Source organism: Lithobates pipiens, unplaced genomic scaffold (genome assembly GCF_037356315.1).
Source record: "Lithobates pipiens isolate NorthernLeopardFrog02 unplaced genomic scaffold, aLitPip1_a1.2 Scaffold_86, whole genome shotgun sequence".
NCBI lineage: Eukaryota > Metazoa > Chordata > Amphibia > Anura > Ranidae > Lithobates > Lithobates pipiens.
The window spans coordinates 338,817-357,993 of NW_027507910.1; the positions used below are offsets into that span (position 1 = coordinate 338,817).

General features: G+C 48.1%; 1 protein-coding gene across 5 annotated transcripts in view; it reads left to right on the top strand.

Annotated features, from left to right (window-relative positions):
• The window catches only part of TET3 (tet methylcytosine dioxygenase 3), a 189,078-nt gene that overhangs the window by 54,324 nt on the left and 115,577 nt on the right, over window positions 1-19,177 (top strand). The gene's annotated exons all lie outside the window — the stretch shown is intronic.

Genomic DNA, 19,177 nt, shown 5'->3' on the forward strand with positions numbered 1-19,177 from the left:
ATCTAGGGTTGTGTATCTAGGGTTGTGTATCTAGGGTTGTGTATCTAGGGTTGTGTATCTAGGGATGTGTATCTAGGGATGTGTATCTAGGGTTGTGTATCTAGGGTTGTGTATCTAGGGTTGTGTATCTAGGGTTGTGTATCTAGGGTTGTGTATCTAGGGTTGTGTATCTAGGGATGTGTATCTAGGGATGTGTATCTAGGGTTGTGTATCTAGGGTTGTGTATCTAGGGTTGTGTATCTAGGGTTGTGTATCTAGGGATGTGTATCTAGGGATGTGTATCTAGGGTTGTGTATCTAGGGTTGTGTATCTAGGGTTGTGTATCTAGGGTTGTGTATCTAGGGTTGTGTATCTAGGGTTGTGTATCTAGGGTTGTGTATCTAGGGATGTGTATCTAGGGATGTGTATCTAGGGATGTGTATCTAGGGTTGTGTATCTAGGGTTGTGTATCTAGGGTTGTGTATCTAGGGTTGTGTATCTAGGGTTGTGTATCTAGGGTTGTGTATCTGGAGGTTTTATATTTGTGTTTTTTTCTCTATGTTGGCTGAACTGCATGGACTTGAGTCTTTTTTTTTTTTTTTTTAAACCAGATTAACGATGCAATTCATGATTTAGAGTTGATGGTCCTGGTTTAAAGATTAGGAGTGCTGGAGAATGTATGTACTAATAGTAGTGGAGTGCAGAACTTGTGGCCTTAGTGGTCCTTAAGACTGGACAGTTCTTGGATCTTCCACCATAATCAATGACTCCTTCATTTATATGTTCATTTTATATCACTAAAAACCATCATCTAAGATACTACCCATGTTATATTTGTTAATTCTATATCATTTGAATTGAATGTAATATTCTGAGCCCACTGTGTAGTCTTTCGGAGGATATTTGAGGTGGTACCTCCATGTACATTCTAGGGATCCACCTAAAGAAGAAATTCAAGAATCCCGCCAAGTAATACATTTCGTTTTGTGGGAAGTAACTTTAAGACAATTTGCACTTACCTTGGCTAATTGCTAGATATGTTGTTGACTACATGAAATACAAAAATGAACAGGAACCGGAATTGTGGGGGCGACAAGAGTGCAGAGGTGACACAAATTCTGACACCACAAAGGTAAATTGGACAAAGAGTTACCTCCCACACGACCTCAATATACTGTAGAGTGATTCCTTAAACAGGAGCTCCAGCCCCCCCCCCCCCCAGAAAAATGAAGTCATCAGCTACAAATTCGGGACAAATATTGTAGCTGGTGACTCTTAATGTAAGGACACTTACCTGTCCAGGGATCCAGCGATGTCCTCACCAGAGCCGATTCTTCATTCGGCGGGTGCAGGAGCCAGCATCTCTAGGTAGGGAAACCTTGCCGCTTCACAGCCGATTTTCTACTGAGCGTGTGTACGTTCCTCTGCGCCTTGTGAATGCCGGAAGGAGAAGGGCCAAACTTGACTTCACCCTGTACCCCCCCCCCCCCCCAAAATGGCCAAATGTGGCTGTGGAGAGGGGAGGGTGGGAACAAGCAGAATGTCCCATTGTGGGGGATCTATTTCCAGTCCTGAGCTCAGAAGTGGCGACTGATTTCCAGTTGTTAGCGGTGCGTTCATTACCGTTCTCAAATATTGCATGCGGAATTATTATTACAAAGTTGGCCATCCCTGCAAGAATATGACCGTCTACAAGTAATCATTTCCTCAGATGAGCTTCCCTTCCCCCGCCATGTGCATTTCCATTTCTGAGATGACTGAAATGTCATGTGAAAGTTCAACCCGTAATCCTTCACTCCTGCGTTGTTCCCGTAGTCCTCTGATGTGATTGGTAATGCTCCATACAAGGGAAGATTCTCATATCGATGGGTAGAAAATGTCAAATATTGCCCTGTATGTGTTCAGTATAAGAAGATGCTTATTATTAAGACGGTTTATTAAAGCGGGAGTCCGCCGTTTTTTTTTTTTACAAATACTGCAGCTGCTGACTTTTAAAATAATGACACTTACCCGCCCAGCGCGCCCGCGATGTCGCCACCCGAAGCCGATCTCTTGGGTGCTGCCGCCGCCATCTTGGGTATAAGGATGGTCCCCGCTGTCTCTGGGATCCGTGTGTTTCCCAGCAGACAGCGGGGGGACCCGCGGGAAGGGGCATAAATATCCACAGATTCTGCGGATAGCTATGCCGGAAGTGGGTGCAGATACCTGTACTGTACAGGTACCTGCACCCCCCTCCCCCCTGAAAGGTGCCAATTGTGGTGCCGGGGGGGGGGGGGGGGTTACAATGAGCGGAAGTTCCACTTTAGGGTGGAGCTTCGCTTTAAAGTGGTGGTCCACAGGAAAAAAAAAAAATCAAGAAAATTCATTAAAAATAAAAATAAATGGAAAAAATAAAAAACGTAACTCCCCTCTAAATGGCTGTTGCTAGGGGGTCCCTCGTAGTCTGCCTCCTTCAGTGCCCGGGGCTGGTGACATCACTTCCCCTCGGCAAAGGAAGTGCTCAGCTCCGCCCCCTCCCTCCTGTCAGTCGCCTGGGACACGTGACAGGTCCTAGATGACTGCGCGGCCAATCACGCCATGCAGAGCCGCTTGCGCATGCGCAGTGGGTGCCCGGCTGTGAAGCCACAGCCAGGTGCCCACAGTTGCAATGGCGGCGCCATCGAGCGGAGGGGGGAGACGAGCAGGGGGGTTCGTTCCTCCGCATCGCTGGACGCCGGGGCAGGTAAGTGTCCAATTTTATTAAAAGTCAGCAGCTGCAGTGTTTGTAGTTGCTGACTTTTAATAAATTTTTTATTTTATGGAAACTCCTCTTTAAGGTTTTTGTAAAAATAAGTTTTAACAGTAAACCACAAGGAGCTGTCCACCTGCCGATTTTCTGTACATAACGGTTGGGGACTTTTCTCTCCCAATAAAATGCGGCGTCTGCTCCTCCAGCTTGGATAGAAGAGGGGCCGGGGGATGGGTGTGATTCGCGCTGCACTCCTTATGGTACAAGAGGACAGCGCAGACCCCACAGATCCCCCCCTCCCCCCCCGATACTTTGGAGGATCAGGCTGGACCCTTCCGAGGAGAAGATCTCTCCATGTGTGAGGGCAGCCGGGAGAGGGCAGCCGGGGGTGGGCAGCCTGGAGAGGGCAGCCGGGGGTGGGCAGCCTGGAGAGGGCAGCCGGGGGTGGGCAGCCTGGAGAGGGCAGCCGGGGGTGGGCAGCCTGGAGAGGGCAGCCGGGGAAGGGCAGCCGGGGGTGGGCAGCCGGGAGAGGGCAGCCGGGAGAGGGCAGCCGGGGTGGGCAGCCGGGAGAGGGCAGCCGGGAGAGGGCAGCCGGGAGAGGGCAGCCGGGGGAGGGCAGCCGGGGGTGGGCAGCCTGGAGAGGGCAGCCGGGGAAGGGCAGCCGGGGGTGGGCAGCCGGGAGAGGGCAGCCGGGGTGGGCAGCCGGGGGAGGGCAGCCGGGGGAGGGCAGCCGGGGAGGACAGCCGGGGTGGGCAGCCGGGAGAGGGCAGCCGGGAGAGGGCAGCCGGGGGTGGGCAGCCTGGAGAGGGCAGCCGGGGAAGGGCAGCCGGGGGTGGGCAGCCGGGGGTGGGCAGCCTGGAGAGGGCAGCCGGGAGAGGGCAGCATTGTTGCCACACACTCTGAAAAGTGAGTTCATGAGATTTTTGGAAGCTCTGTAAACAGACCAATTTCCTTTTCTGCTCCCCCAGCCCTAAAGGGAATACCCCCTCCCCTCCCCCATCCTCGATGTCCGGCACTATGTAAGGACTGTGGAGGAAATCGCTGCCCGAGCTCGCTGCTAAATATCCAACAAAATCCCATCAATGAATTCTACTTGTACGGTACATTGATGAACCGTTGGAGGGTTGTCCCCGCGTAGACTTCCTAGTCCAGGCCATAGGGATCTGCATTTGTATGGGGTACAGATGGAGAAAATATAAGATGTACCGAACACTCTGCACTCCCGATTCTGCCCCCGACTTCCATTAGCACCACACGAGGTGATGTATAGCAAGGGGAAAAACATGGAGCCCGGTATAAATATAATGGAAGCGTTTCCTCTGTGCAAGTAATCTGAGAAACCGTCCCGTCAATATCAGAATATGGAGCAAAAGTGGGACAGAAGAGTCCCTCGGGGGGGATGTCAAAGTAAAGTTCATAAAATACATTTCCAGGAAATCGGATTGACCAAAAAGTCCAAAAAAACTGTCAGACTTTGTGGACACACAATGAGAGGGCAAATCAATAAAAAGCTATACGTTTTATTACAGGATAATTAAAATAAAATAAAACATATAACCAACATACAAACACCCTGTGTGGACACAGTTACCCAATAATACAGTTAAAGGGCTGGCTCTAAGGTGCAAAGATTGATTTCACAAGGTATCAAGAATTTCTGATCTACTAATGCCTCCACAAACTTGCTCACCGACGCGTTTCACTAAAATATTGAATGAATGAATGAAATACTTGTATAGCGCACAATGCGAACTGAATCGCCTCTAGGCGATATTAGCTCCCCCAGGACAAATACTGGGTGGGTGCTGGTATATTTTAAAACGGAAGAGTAAATTTGTAAAGTCTGAATGCTGATGATGATCCCTCAACCTTGTATTTTTGTGAAGGCCTTCTCCTTTGCTTTTATATGCATTTTTGCATTTGGTTTGCTAGAGTGGCTAAACAACAATACGGCTCACCCTTCCACACTGCACCCCTATGGCTTTCCTCACTGTGTGTGCGTTGCATCTTATTTATAGAAGTGGAGGTGACAGAGGGGAGGGGAGGAGGGCGTGTCGGCACGAAAATGGCCCCAAAAAAGCCGAATCACGTGATTTATAATAGCGTCACATGATTGTGGGTCATATGATCAAAGTCATGTGACCATATACATCCCCTCATGTAATAGGGCAGAGGGGGGGAGTGTGGCGGCACAGATATGGCATCAAAAAGTAACCGGTCACATGGCGTATAACAACACCATGTGATTGCGGTCATGTGACCGCAAACCGCTTCTTAAAATGATTGGGCAGATATCAACAGGAAGTGGGGAGGTGTGCAGGACGGTGTAACACTTATCCACGAACAACACCCACCATCAAAACTCCGCCCCAAATAAATGGACAGACAATGGTCAATCTTTTACATATATTTTGGACGTGGTCATGGTGATCGTCTTCCCTGCCTATTTCCGGGAAATCACAACAAATCGTCTCATAGATAGAAAAGCTCCGATATATATATATATATATATATATATATATATATATATATATATATATATATATATATACACACACCCTGATATATACCCATCAGCCAGAACATTCTGACCCCCCAACATGGACTCACTATATCTCTATGTGTCAAGTAACGTGACTGGGAGGAGCCAAGGAGCAGAAATTGCTCAAAGCATCACCCTGCCTTCACCCTGCCTTCACCCTGCCTTCACCCTGCCTTCACCCTGCCTTCACCCTGCCTTCACCCTGCCTTCACCCTGCCTTCACCCTGCCATCACCCTGCCATCACCCTGCCTTCACCCTGCCTTCACCCTGCCTTCACCCTGCCTTCACCCTGCCATCACCCTGCCATCACCCTGCCATCACCCTGCCATCACCCTGCCATCACCCTGCCATCACCCTGCCTTCACCCTGCCTTCACCCTGCCTTCACCCTGCCTTCACCCTGCCATCACCCTGCCTTCACCCTGCCTTCACCCTGCCATCACCCTGCCTTCACCCTGCCTTCACCCTGCCTTCACCCTGCCATCACCCTGCCATCACCCTGCCTTCACCCTGCCTTCACCCTGCCTTCACCCTGCCTTCACCCTGCCTTCACCCTGCCATCACCCTGCCTTCACCCTGCCTTCACCCTGCCATCACCCTGCCATCACCCTGCCATCACCCTGCCTTCACCCTGCCTTCACCCTGCCATCACCCTGCCATCACCCTGCCATCACCCTGCCATCACCCTGCCATCACCCTGCCATCACCCTGCCTTCACCCTGCCTTCACCCTGCCATCACCCTGCCATCACCCTGCCATCACCCTGCCATCACCCTGCCATCACCCTGCCTTCACCCTGCCTTCACCCTGCCTTCACCCTGCCATCACCCTGCCATCACCCTGCCATCACCCTGCCATCACCCTGCCTTCACCCTGCCTTCACCCTGCCATCACCCTGCCTTCACCCTGCCTTCACCCTGCCTTCACCCTGCCATCACCCTGCCATCACCCTGCCATCACCCTGCCATCACCCTGCCTTCACCCTGCCTTCACCCTGTCATCACCCTGCCTTCACCCTGCCTTCACCCTGCCTTCACCCTGCCATCACCCTGCCATCACCCTGCCATCACCCTGCCATCACCCTGCCATCACCCTGCCATCACCCTGCCATCACCCTGCCATCACCCTGCCTTCACCCTGCCTTCACCCTGCCATCACCCTGCCTTCACCCTGCCTTCACCCTGCCATCACCCTGCCATCACCCTGCCTTCACCCTGCCATCACCCTGCCATCACCCTGCCATCACCCTGCCATCACCCTGCCTTCACCCTGCCTTCACCCTGCCATCACCCTGCCATCACTGGCTTCTTCCTGCATCCTGGTGCCATCTCTTCCCCGGGTAGGTAGGTGACGCACCCAACCATCCACATGAAGGAAAAGAAAACACCATTCACTAGATCAGGCCACCACCTCCTTCCATTGCTCTGGTGCAGTTCTGATGCTCACGTGCCCATTGTAGGCGCTTTTGGCTTTGGACTCGGGGGGGGGGGGGGGGGGGGCATGGACACCCTCTACCAGTCTGTCGCTACCCAGCCCCATTATCACGCTTATCCCTAGCCTAGGTGGTCAGATACTATAGCTGGCTCTGTGTTCTTCACCTATAGCAGCCCCTTTCCCATAAGGCAAGCAGGACTACCGGTACTCTCTTCCCCCCCAGGACTTGTATATAATGCTATAGTACCCGGCCACCATGCCAGGGAAGGTCTGAACTGAGCAAAGCAAACAGGTACTTGTGGTTGGCAGACAGGCAGAGAGGATCAATGACAGTTCAGGTAAAAGGCAGGAAGAGTTTAGAGAATAGTTGTTGTATAAGCCGAGGTCATACACAGGGAAATCCCGAGTATCACACCCCTTTCACACCGGGGCGTTTTGCAGGCGCTATAGCGTTAGAAATGGCGCCTGCAATCCGCCCTAAAGAAGCTGCACCATTGTCTGTAGTGTGATCCCCCGAGGGCTTTCACACTGGAGCGGTGCGCTGGCAGGACATCAGAAAAAAGTCCTGCCAGCAGCTTCTTTGGAGTGGTGAAGGAGCGGTGTGTTTAGTGCTCCTCCACCGCTGCTCCCCATTGAAATCAATGGGGCAGCGCTGTAATGGCACCGGCGAAACGCTGCTATTGCGGTGTATTGCCGGCGGTTTTAACCCTTTCGCGGCCGCTAGTGGGGGGTAAAAGCGCCCCGCTAGTGGCCGAAATGCGCCGCAAATCCGGCGGTAAAACGCCGCTAAAAATAGCGGCGTTTTACCGCCGACGCAAAGGGCGGTGTGGTGTGAAAGGGGTCTAAGAGCAAAACAGGGCAGACAGGGTGAGGATAATACCTGAACAAGCTCCCTATCACTCTCTATCACAAGCACGAGACTGCAGGTTTGGCTGGCTTATAACGGGTTTGATTTCAACCCAAAGACTGGCCACATTGGTCACCTTGCAGGTGGACAGAGAGTATGCCATTGCCAAAACCAGGATGGTGGTATGAGGAGCAGGCGTGCTAGACGCTCCCGACACCCATACACAAACTCCTTCAACTTCAGGGACAACATGTTCACTTGTTGCCTAATATATCCCATTCGCTTTCAGGTGTCATTGTAATGAGATCATCAGATTAGTTCTGGCCAATCCATGTATAATCAGATAAAGTGCAGATTTTATGATTATTTGCACAGAGCGATCTCATTTATTATGTTTGATAGATCCAGAAGAGATTAGGCCAAGCATTTGAGATTGTTACCTAACGAACAAAGTGTAAAATATAAAAGGCAACGTTTTTCAGATGTAGATGGTGGTGACGGGTTAGAACCCCTGCCAGTCTTGTATCCCTGTTGGATTTAATTTCTCAAATTCTCCTGATCACCAATGTCACCAGAAAAGACCGAACACCCAACATTTTGACTGGACTGGATGCTTGTTACCATGACAACGGTGGAAGAGGGGGGATTTCCCTCTTACCTCCTGTTGAGTCTACAGGCCGGGAAGTGAAGTAAAATCTCCCCGATGAGACCGATGACCTTTGGTCTGTCTGTAGGAGGTATTCGTGTCGGCACTGGAAGGTGAGGGTTGGGGGTAGGAGAGCAAAGTCGAGCTCTTCTCTCGCGTTTGGGATGGATCGCTTTCACCAAGCAAGGGCCACTCTTCACCAAGCAAGGGCCACTCTTCACCAAGCAAGGGCCACTCTTCAGGTTTGTGGGGCCTTATAGAGGAAGAGAAGTGGACAGAACATTGATGAACATTGCAGTCAGGGGAATGTAATCTGATTGGTTGCGATAAGTTATTGTTCCTGGCCTATCACCGGTTCTCTTAGTTATGAGTTAAACTCTTGGATGCTCTTTGATACTTTACGGCGGAGCAGGAAGCCTTCCAAGGGTTAACCACCCGCCAGCTCCTGTTGCGTAGCTGCGGCTGGCGTCCTGTCGCTTAGCAATATACACCACCCTTCTACCACACGGATATTCCAGCCGTGTTGTGAGGAGGAACAGCTGTGTGGTGACTCCACCCTGGGAGCAGCGTTGTCAAAGTGTCACCACAAAGGCTCCGATGTTTTCACCCGCCAGAAAGAATGTCGGAACGCTAACCGAAGAAACATTTTCTGCCTATTACAGGCACAGGAATATTATTTTTGGTTTTGGTGAATATTGGTAAGCTGTCCCAGTTTTTTAAAATTTAGATTCATGAAGAATCCCTCGGCTCTTGGTGTAACCTTCCGATTCTGGAGTCTGAAGGGGGTTTTACTAAAGGCAAAATGGTCTTAGAAGTTCCTCCAGAGCTTTACTAAGATCCGGACCAACTGAAATCCACCCCATGCCTAGTATCATGGGTTAAAGAACACCTGAGCCCTTGTACACACGGGTCGGACGTTCCGACAACCAAATCTGTTGGATTTTATCCGAAGGATTTTGTCCAAAACAGTTGCATACACACGGACATACAAAGTTGTCCAATCCGATTGTTCAGAACGTGATGACGTTATTTCGTTACATTGGGACTACGTTCAGGCTAGTAGCTAATAGCTTTGGTGTAGGAATTTCATCTGAGCATGCGTGGCACTTTGTCCGATCGGAATTCTCCACACATGATCGGAGTATGTCCGATCGGAGCATTTTGTCGGAAAATTTTACTAACAAGTTGGAAAACTTGGTCTGTCAGATACTCCGACGGAAACCGTCCGATGGAGACCACACACAGTCGGAATATGTGACAAAGCGATCCGATCGGACACATTCTGTCGGAATCTCCGACCGTGTGTACAAGGACTGATAGTATCATTGATTAAAGAAGGCCTCCGCAGACATTCGGGGATCTTGTGGTCCCGGTAACACCAAGTTCTCCTCGGAGAACGCCCGTCCTTGCATGCCATGGAAAGGCGTATTTGAGGAAAGTGGAAGGATGGCGCTTGGCCTGTAGGTTTATTTTAGTGTTCTTGTTATCTTGAAGTGCTAATGTTGGTGTAAATGATCTGGGCTGGCGGCTTCTACCCATTCGAGGATCTCCGCAGTTTTCTTGGCTTGTAGTGTGATGTAAGAAGGGTTGAAATGTAAGCGTCACACCACTGCTAAGAGGTCCGGGTACAACCTTATTCCTTATCCAGGTCCAGGTACAACCTTATTCCATTAAAGGTCAGGGTTGGCTGCCAAACAAGCTTCTGATCTCAACTCGCACTGGAATAAATACCATTTTAGGTCCAGTTCACTTCTGGTTTGTTCGGGTTCCAGTCAAGCCCTGATGAAGGGGAGACACAGACCTTTGAAATGCATTAGCTGTTTCTTGGTCTCTACCCCTGACCTTTAATGGAATAAAGTTGGATCTGGGCCTCTTAGTAGTGTGTGGCGCTTACATCTCAACCCTTCTTACATGGAAAGCAGTCTGGTAATGAGTACTCCTCACTGGTCAGGAAATAGAATCTTCTTCATTACTGAACCTCGGCTTTCCCAACTGACACCATGATTGAGAAAGCAAATCCATCTGAAGAGGCCCGGACCACATTACATGAAACCTTTACTGATCGAACCTTGGTGGCTGCCATGACTCTAAGGATACCCGTCCTCCGGCTTCAGAACTTCACTGACCACTGAACAAGTGGACAGATTATAAAGTCAGAGCTGATCTCATACTTCATTGAGGATGGCTCCTTGGAAATGAAGGGATTGAGGCGGCAACCGGCATGTTCAGAAGGCGAGGTCAGCAATGGCCACCTCACATCTTCTGTTAGAGTTCTCCTTTAAAATTGAAAATGGTAGCAGGGTATGCCCTGCTTGTTGGAAATAAATCTATTCTTTTCGGAGGTTCAATGACTTTCGGTGAAGGACGTCTTGGGATGACACTGTCACCTTTTGGTGCTGATACAAAAGGTAAGTACTGTAGTAGATGATGGTTCAGGAGAGAAGTTGGCTTTCAGGGCTATTTCAGCCTCAGTAAGGATAGGGTGAGGGTCGGGGGAAGGGATGGAGCTAAATGGAAGGATTTAGGGTAACTTTTGAGAGCCCATTCACAATTCATGCTAAAATACATGTATTATTGTGCATTACAACTACACTGCATGGCGATACGTCTGCTATATTCGCAGTTCATAGAAGTACTATTGGTTATAAACGGCGCTCCAGCGCATTTTCCAGTAGAGGACAACGTGCTGCACGCAGAGCCGCAGATATACCATGCTTATGGTGTGTTGCATTTGTTAAAACCATCATGTGAGTTTTTCTTCTATTGATTATGAATAGGTTGGCTTACCACAAGGCCTGGTGACATGTGTCCTAACCCGTGTGCCTTGACACGCCACATTGACACGCTTAAAGCAGAACTTTGCCTGGAAAAGGAAGTCCTGCTCGTCCTCTTCCTTCCCTCCCCCCTCCGCCATTACTGTAAAAAAAAAAAAAAATGTTCTTCTCTATTTCTGACAGGTACTCATTTCTACCCCCGGGGCACTTCACGTGTCGGGAAGGACAGTATTTTGTCGCTGCTGATTGTTATTTATTGTAACTGACCAGAGCTCCCCTTTAAGTGGGAATGGGCCCTGAAAGTTTTTGAAGATTCTTTTTTATTGCAATATTTTTATATATAATGGTACAAACAACGCATTCCCCTAAACCACTATGAAATAAGGTGCTGAAAAGCAAAAACAAACATGGCCAGTACCGGCCAGGCGGGACCCATAGAACCCCGAGACAAAAACGTACATTAACGGCCCTGAAAGTCCAATTTTAGGGGATAGTTATTGGGGATAATATAGGATAGCTGATACTTTGGGGTGGGGGTGGGGTATAGACAGTATTGGCCTTCTGATCTCTACCAAAGGGCCTTAGAGATATTTACCCTGAGCCCATGAATTTCTGTGCCCGGAGAATGATCCCGATGTGCCCAATGCTGGGCCAGTGATTCCAGAATGGACAAGGAGCCCGGGGTCCGGTCATTTCTAATCCCAGTATTTGGCTGTATTGGGGGAAAACAACACGACCTGAACCTGGATTCAGAATCTTGGGCCTATGAAAAAGCTAAAAACCTCATTTAAGTTTCAGTCCTTTTTACAGTTCTGGACGGACATTTTTGTTCTGCTAAATCCAGAAGATTCCTCAGACTGTTTTGTCTTTCCGTGCCCCATTTACGTTGCGTCTTTTGACATCTCCACTGGTTTGGAGCTGCGGGGGGCGCCCTGACATCAGTCTAGATGCACCATAGATGGTAGGAAGGGTTCATTACAAAGCCAGAGCAATATGTCCTCCCAGTGCCAATATACAGTCCTGCTCAAAAGTTTGCATACCCTGGCAGTAATTGTGACATTTTGGTATTAATATTGAAAACATGACTAAAAAACTATTTTATTCAAGGATAGCGAAGACATGAAGCCATTTATTATCACAAAGCATTTTGGATCCTTTTTAAATCTTAATGATAACGGAAATCACCCAAATGGCCCTGGTAAAAAGTTTACATACCCTGAAATGTTTGGCCTCGGTACAGACACAGAATTTGGCACACGCGGGTTCAAATGGCAATTAAAAGGTTAATTTCCCACATTTGTGGCTTTTTAAATCACAATTAGTGTCTGTGTATAAATAGTCAATGAGTTTGTTCACTAATTGTGATTTAAAAAGCCACAAATGTGGGAAATTAACCTTTTAATTGCCATTTGAACCCGTGTGTGCCAAATTCTGTGTCCGAGGGCAAACATTCCGGGGTATGTGATCTTTTTATCAGGACCATTTGGGTGATTTCTGTTTATTATGAATTAAAAAGGATCCACAGAAATGATATGATAATGCATTGCTTCATGTAATTACTATCCTTAAATAAAAGACATTTTTTGGCATGATCGGTCATATTTTTTATATTAATGCCAAAATGTCACAATTACTGCCAGGGTATGCAAACTTTTGAGCACAACTGTATAGTCGCAGTGCAATATGTCCTCCCAGTGTGGGAATCGGAGACTTTTCCAGGAGGCAGCAAGATAATGATCCGCACTCAGCAGTACTCCATCCCCCTTTGTATCGTTTCCGTTGGGCCAGCGCAGAGGTACCACACACAATATAATGATCCGCACGTCACCAGCATTTATATTTCTGGAACAGATTAGATATTCAGGAGGAAATTTCCTTTCGGCCTCTTTCACATGGACGATCCGTTCCGGTCCGCATGTCTGTTTTTTAGGTGGACCTGAACGGGCGCTCTATAGACCTCTATGGCGTGTCGGATGTCAGCGGTGACCTGTCCGTTGTCAGCTGATCTCCCATAGGGGAGAGCGGCGCTCTGATGGCTCCGGCAGAGAGTGCAGACACAGACCTGTCATCTTCCTGCTCAGGGGAGATCGAGGGAGCGATCCCCTCTCAGCAAGCCGATGTTCACGGGGTGGATCATCACCGATGAAAGAGGCCTTACAATCATTCACATGCTGGTCTGATCCCAACCTAACCTGGATTGCATGTTTTTTATCTGAACTTCCTGGGACCCCTGTGCTGCGGATGCCGTGTAGAAAGTCCCCTACAATGGCAGAACCTTGGTTCCTTGTATTGTTTGATCCTCAGATATGACCTTCTCACAGAGCTCATCATTGACCTTCCATGCACTGGAGAAGTGATTCCAGTGGTCCTACCCCATAGGGGTGTGCGCCCCAAAGCTAAACCACAGAGCAACGGAGGCCGTGGCTAGGAGTATAGATATCACGGCCGCACTGCTCCACAGCCATGGCAGAGATTACAGAGGGAAGAGCACATGTGAGAGGAAAAATGATATACTAATAAAACCAACGCGTCCATCAGCTGATCTCATAGACCGGCGGGGGGAGGTGCTTGAATTGTTTTCACTGGTGGACGTCATTTCCAATGTGAGTTGTAGGATCTGATATTGGCTTAGCTTTGCTGGATTGGATCCTCTCTTCGGGGTCTCGGCTGGGGGGCTCATGAGCTGGTCAGGTTCTTCACTTCAGGAACATACAAGCAGCCATTTTTATGAGGGATAGTAAAGTTCTAGTTGAAGTCCTCTGTAGAACGCAGTAAGTTTGTATTGTTAGGGGGTGATGAGCTCTACTATATACATTGACCATTTCACTACACCCAAGGAAAGAAACCACAATAGAGGATAAAGGGCACTAAGGAAGTTGTTCCTTCTGGAAGGGCTGGGAATTTATGTGCTGCCATCATTCAAGGACTGATAAGGATTTGTCAGCAAGATTAGCTTTGGGTGTGTTGTGCAGCACTGTGCATACTACGGGTAGCTCAAGGTTCAACAGTTCACTGAGCTGCTACTTAAATCCCCAACATGACATGAAACAGGTCTGTCTGCTGCTTTCCTAGTAAGGTGAAAGGTCAGGCTGGTTTGAAGTAGTTGAGCCGGTCCCTCGGAGCTTTCCTCAAAGGCAGAAAGGTGGATCTGGTTATAGACACCACGCTGCAGACCACGCACCTTCTACATCGTTCTTGCTGAGTCTGCACACAGACTTTTAAGAAGTGTTACTATATGTGACCCCCAATACGTTTTGTCTGCTTCTGACGGTATTTTACAGATGCTGAACTATTCATTAAAGGGAGCCAACGTAGAACGTATTCCATGTACTACAATGAAACCACTAATTGTGTTTAATGGATGGTTGGAATCCTCGCCTACTGAAATGTCTCCAGTCCCACTTGTAGAGTTTTTATATTTAAAGTACTTATTTAGTTCCCAAAGGTAAGTAGAAAATATACTGTGACTCTCCCAGAGACAGTCAGGTTGTGTTCTTCCCTATCATGACAACCGACTGGGTTCTGCTCTGCAACTTTTTGTAAAAATAAAATAAAAACCATAAACTAGAATGGAGGAGGCCTCCAGCCAGAAGATTTCACACTCCCCCTTTCAGTGCTTTGCTGCTGCCATGGTCCACATGCCATCCACGCTCCTATTCCACCACGTGCTTCACATCTTCAGAGAAAAAAATGCTTTCACGTGTGCTCCTGCCATTTCCACCATCATAAGCTATCTTAGAACTTTACTTTGATGCTCTGGTTGGCTGCTGCCAATGTCTGCACAGTTGTAGCATCTAGAAGCTTTGGAAATACAGATTACAGTGTAATGGCAAAGGTTTAATAGGTGCATTGCTCTACAAATGGAAACAGTTTAGGGCTGTAGTTACAGGTGAAAAGACTACACAGTATATTAAATGTGAGAGCAATTGGGTAGAAGTTGAAGCAAGGGCCAAGTAAAGCTGAGGTCCACGTCAACATTCACACCTGGGTGGCAGTAGAGTACGGCCCTGTGGGCAGTGCCATACTCGAGCACAAGTACCAAGACCCATGCTGCTGCACACTAGAGCTGGGTAGCCAAGGAAATGCATACAATATCTAAATGGCCCCCAAAAAAAGGCATGCTCACATTTGACTTCTGAACCTTGTGATACCTCAACCACCTTAATTCTTTAGCCAGGTATGAAAGAGAGGGAAGAACCTGTTGCTTTGTATGGTCTGGTTGCCTTCGTTTCCTCGTATGTTTGGTTAATAATCTTTAATTATATAAAAAAAAAAAAAAAGATTATTTCAGTCTGCAAGGACTTGGTTTTAGCTCATTCCTTTGTGTTTTGGAAGAATTGTGGTGTGAAGTACACTTTTTTTTTTTTTTGCAATGATGCCATTTTCAGCCACTAATTCTTCCGTGGTAGGAGCTCTGAGGCTTTATGAAATATCAAAAGACCTTCATTTAGTAGATCTGGATGTTTGTTTTGCAGCTGTTTTCAGTAACTCCAAGAACCCCAAATGCCTTCATTCTATCCACCTTGCGTATAGGTGTCCTTCGGGGGACCCAGATTTGTCACTTTTGGAGCAGCAAAGTTATATTTGCCTTCAGGACCAATTGGGTAACAATGCGAAGAAAGCCACCTTCCTTGCAGATCCACCATGGAGGAGAAACGTGAACATTCTGCATGAGAACAACCAACCAACTCATGTCAGTCATTGTGCTTCTATTGCTGCGTACACACGGTCAAACTGTTTGGCGTACTTAGTCCGTCATACAATCCGACGTATAATCCGGCGTACTTTCCACTGAACGGACTTGACCACACACGGATACCAAAACAGTCCGACGAAAGCTTGCGCGATGACGTGTACAGCACGTACGACGGGACTAGAAATAGGAAGTCCAAGACACAGCAAAGCCCTGTAAATCCTTTCTGGGCATGCGCCATTCTTAGTCCTGTCGAACTAGCCTACTGACGACCGTATTGTCCGCTGAAACCAAAGTACGACGGACAGATTTTTGGAAAAACCGAAAATCTTAGTACTCCGGACTGCACGCTGAAAAAGTCCGCTGAAGCCCACACACGAGCGGATTGTCCGCTGAAATGCGTTTCAACAGACTAAGTACATCAAACAGTTCGACCGTGTGTACGCGGCATAAGTCATCAGAGGCTTCACAATGCTTCTGTATAGGAAAGGACTTCCAAGCTGCTGTGTTTGATATGTGATGACCCCCAGAACCCCGGCAGCGATGGTCTGCTCCCTATGGCCTTGTTCAGAACTTGGTCAACAATTATATTGATATCAGAAATTTTCACTAAAACCATATGCAGAAAGCTGCCCACATTACAAATGGCTGACTTATTGGGTGTTTCCATTCAGAAGGGTTGGGTTAGGTCACATGGGTGCTTCTGAATATAAATATATATATATATATATACCGTATTTATTGGTGTATAAAACGCACATTCATTTTAAGGGAAGTGTCAGGGAAAAAAACGTAAGTTTTAAATAAGGAACTTTTGAAGCAAAATAAGGGTCAGTGCCCATCTGTAGCCTCCCCTTTGCCATCATTGCAGCCTCATCAGTCCACATCAATGCAGCAGCCTCACCATTGCCATCAATGCCCATCTGCAGCATAGAGGGGACAGGATGAGCGCCGACAGATTACATACAGTGAGAATCTCCTATGAGAGACTGAACAGTGGCCAATGGTGGCCCAGGAGACGGGACTTCCTATTACAGAGGCCGCCAAGTAAACAGGAGATTCTCACTGTATATAATCTGACGGCATTCGTCCCGCCCGCCCCCCTCCCTGTCCCCTTCGAGGCAGCTAAAATTTACGTATTGGCATATAACACGCACACGCTATTGGCACCAGATTTTCATGGTGAAAAAGTGAGTGTTATACGCCAATAAATACAGTATATACTGTTATGTGGTCCATTCAGTAGAGCTGCTACAAACAAGGGAGGCAGAGGAGTCCGTTCTCCATGACCTTGGTGTCTCGAATAGTTTTGATTGGCTGAGGATTTCTGGAAATAAATTCTCTGAGTATTTCCAGCAGGTCCATCCTTTACAATAAATATACTCCTGCTGGGCCACTTCCTTGCTGCATTTCCACGATGTACATTCCACGTTCCACAGCTGGCAGTTTATAAACACATCCTTTCCCCGTTACTAGAAAAGCTGCGTACTACGCCTAGAATTGTGTGCCAAGTCCGGCCTTTATAGTGAAATCAAAGGTATCGTTCACTGGCTTGGCCACTCTACATCGCTGAAAACCGAGGTGGTTGTCTTAGGTTAGTACATGCCACGGCTCTTCAAACTGCTTTTTTCCCAATAAAAAGGTGGACACGGGATACATAAACACACTGATTTATATACATCCCGTGACAAGGTAAGGCCCGTCCCAACCGAGCGTATATTATGTATCACACCCCTGTGTGTTATACCTCTTCAGAATCCCGCAGGTCAGGCCTATGATAAAACCAGATGCCTTATGGACCATTCTCATACCAGCTATTCCTTTCACTTGTTTCCAAGCATTTTTCCGAGGTGTGAATCTGTGGTAGCTGGTAATCAATATTTTTTTTTTCCGGGGGGGGGGTGGGGGGGTTTAGCAAACACATCTGCTCCCCTCACTCGCACCACCACCGCGGCAGAGGGATGGGAAGGCGCGGGTTTAGAGGCCTTACCGTGAGGAGGAAGATAACACGGATCCGGGGTAGGGCCGCTGCTCCTCGCTCCAGGAGGATTCAGCGAGAGGTGGGCTTCTCCTACCGACTGAGCAGGGAGTAGGTCCTCAGACCTGATTGGCTGGGAGTCCTAAGACTCCAGGCCAATCGGGTTTCAAGACCCGCTTCCTGATTGACTGGGAGGAGAGTCAGGAAGACCATAGCAAATATTAATTTTATATTGTCACACAACTGGGTGGGCTCAGTGCCCCGTGCCCCAAGCCCACCCTTTTATTAAAGCCAATTAGAGCCTCAGGCTCCAATCACATCCTTATAAAAATAAAAAATTGAAATCCATTTGTTCAGCATCCTGCATGGAGATTAGGGGCCGGGCGCATAGACTGGGGGGGGGGGGGGCGCCCCTGCACCCCTTATGGATGGGTCGCCACTGGTGTGAATCACTGCTAACAGTTATAGAATGATTGTTTTCAGATGGAAGTTTTCCTTCTAGGATGTTGTGCTTTTACTACAGCATTTACCTACCATTGAAGTTCATGGAAGCGCTTAGAATAAAGCAATTACAAATGCTAATCGTTGTAGCAAAAAGTTCCATAATGCCAAAATCTGCTTATTAGGAAACTCTAAAATATTGAAAATTGTGAAAGGCTAGAAAATCATTTTCACAGATCCTAAGAGGTCTGGATTGTCCCAGCATGCCCGGCCTTGCCTTTAGGGGTGGCTTGTTATGTTCATGTCCTTTCTGTCCTGCCAACAAGCAGCAAGGATAAAGAAGAAACCTTGGAATGGGGGAAAGTTCCGGTCCTATTGAGCTGAAACCCGCTGGCTTGGTGGTAGTTCAGACTTCTCAGCTTGTGATCATCTTCCAGTCCAGGGTCTCTGTAGGTAATGAATGGGGATCATGAATGGGGATCACGATAATCGTGCAGAAACCAAGTATTCCCATCCTCCCAGGTTCATGGTTGGGGGTCTCCAAGCACTTGGGAAAATACTCAGCAGGTGAATTCTGGCCTCATATTTCCAGCTGCCTCAATCTACATATAAAAAGGTCGAAGAAAGCAAAGGCAAAACCCCCGAATCATCCTGAAACTGGTGCACTCGGCACATGAAATGTAACATTCTGGGGGGCAGCAGACGGACCTCGAACCCCACTAAACAGTGAATTGATATGAAATGGTTATTTCACCCAAATTGGTTATTTTGGTTTCGGGCAGAAGTGTTTTATGCGTCCTTATCCAGGTCACTCTTCCAGTTCAAAGGGTCAGTCTCCCCAAAGTGCTATTTTGGTTATAGGTGTAGGTTGGTATATACCTACCCAGCCCTTGGTACCATTATGGATCTTGGGTACGTCAGCAGTGGAATCTTCCTCTGATAGTAGCCAACTCTGTTCTTATCCACGTGGGGTTTTTGGGGTACTCCACCACTTCCTGTCACTTTTCTTGTACCATGAAAATTCCACCTGGAAAAGTGGGACCCCCTTATAAAAACCATAATAGGAGTGTGACCCCACAACCTCCAGGGCAGATCGATTACCAACCGAGTCCTCG